This window comes from Haplochromis burtoni, unplaced genomic scaffold (genome assembly GCF_018398535.1).
Source record: "Haplochromis burtoni strain Fernald_Lab_line unplaced genomic scaffold, NCSU_Asbu1 Contig_1802, whole genome shotgun sequence".
NCBI lineage: Eukaryota > Metazoa > Chordata > Actinopteri > Cichliformes > Cichlidae > Haplochromis > Haplochromis burtoni.
In genome coordinates, this window is record NW_024584163.1 from 2,435 (window position 1) to 3,445 (window position 1,011).

The 1,011-nt window shown below is 39.9% G+C and overlaps 1 long non-coding RNA gene across 1 annotated transcript in view; it reads left to right on the plus strand.

The window, feature by feature from the left end:
- LOC102298125 overlaps positions 1-977 on the plus strand; it is a 3,356-nt gene extending 2,379 nt beyond the window's left edge. The window contains exon 3 of the long non-coding RNA XR_317965.3: positions 280-977. This is a non-coding gene — a long non-coding RNA (uncharacterized LOC102298125). The remainder of the gene's footprint in view (positions 1-279) is intronic.
- Positions 978-1,011: the final 34 nt, after the last annotated feature.

Sequence of the window (1,011 nt, forward strand, 5' to 3'; positions counted from 1 at the left end):
GTGTCGCGTTCTCCCTCATATCTTTGTGTGATTTTCCCTGTTTCTCCTTGTGCCTCAGTTTTCCCCAGTTTAGATTTGTATGTTATTTGTGTCACAATCACTGCATGCTGCAGTTTCATACTGTAGATGTCTTTTCTTGGTCTCTATTCAGGATAGCATTCCTTTAATTCCAAAATATCTTCAGACTATATAGCACAGTAAGTCTTGTGGTTTGAATGACTGAATGATTAGAGTTCTACAAACTGATTGCATATCTTCTCCCCATATTCTTTCCATTAGATTTCTGTGAACTAAATTTGGATCTAAACACAATACACAGAAAACTCAAACTATCTGACAACAACAGGAAGGTGGTGCATGTAGAAGAGGACCAGCAGTATGTTGATAATGACGACAGATTTGATCATTGGCCTCAGCTGCTGTGTACCAACACTCTGATTGGTCGCTGTTACTGGAAGGTGGAGTGGAGAGGTTCATATTTCAGTGGCTTACAAAGGAATAAAACAGAAGGGAAGCTGTGATGACAGCTGCTTTGGCAAAACTGATCATTCCTGGTCTTTGTACTGTGATGAGGCCAAATACTTTGCAACTCACAATTAAAAACCAAGAGCCATCCCGGTCTCCTCCTTTGCCTGTGACAAAGTAGCAGTGTATGTGGACTGTCCTATGGGCACTGTGTCCTTCTATAACATAATCTCTGGCACACTGGTCCACCTCCACACCTTCAACACCACATTCACTGAACCTGTATACCCTGGGTTTAGAGTTGGGTTACGTAACTCTCATATCTACATCTGTGCTGACTCAGAAAACTGATCCTGAGCTCATAAAGTAGCAATAAAGCAAAGTTACTGAGCTACAGTAACAAAAGTGTCATCCATATATATTTAAAAATACATAACATTATAAATTTGACTGTGATAAATGTTTCAAATGTGTTTGAAATTACACCGAGAGATCTCATGCCACCTTCTTAACTTCTAGATCACGCAGTAGTAGTGGAAATAGAGT